The sequence below is a fragment of the Salvelinus sp. IW2-2015 genome, unplaced genomic scaffold (genome assembly GCF_002910315.2).
Source record: "Salvelinus sp. IW2-2015 unplaced genomic scaffold, ASM291031v2 Un_scaffold5967, whole genome shotgun sequence".
Lineage (NCBI taxonomy): Eukaryota > Metazoa > Chordata > Actinopteri > Salmoniformes > Salmonidae > Salvelinus > Salvelinus sp. IW2-2015.
Genome location: NW_019947232.1, coordinates 23,417 through 23,890, shown reverse-complemented (window position 1 = coordinate 23,890; position 474 = coordinate 23,417).

The following is a 474-nucleotide window of genomic DNA, read 5'->3' as shown; positions in this document are numbered from 1 at the left end:
TACTGTAGTTAGGAATGTTGCTAGTAGGAGGTGTTTCTGTTATTAGAAGTTTGCTCGTATGTTGGTTCTACTGTAGTTAGGAAGGTGTTCTACCTGTAGTTAGGAAGGTGTTTTCGTAGTTAGGGAAGGTGTTCTATCTGTACAGTTAGGAAGGTGTTCTGCTGTAAGTTAGGAAGGTGTTCTGCTGTAGTTAGGAAGGTGTTTCTTGCTGTAGTTAGGAAGGTGTTCTACTGTAGTTAGGAAGGTGTTCTACTGTAGTTAGGAAGGTGTTTCTATCTGTAGTTAGGAAGGTGTTCTACTGTAGTTACGGAAGGTGTTCTGCTGTAGTTTAGGAAAAGGTGTTCTGCTGTGTTAGGAAGGTGTTCTGCTGTAGTTAGGAAGGTGTTCTGCTGTAGTTAGGAAGGTGTTCTACTGTAGTTAGGAAGGTGTTACTATCCTGTAGTTAGGAGGTGTTCTACTGTTATAAGGAAGGTG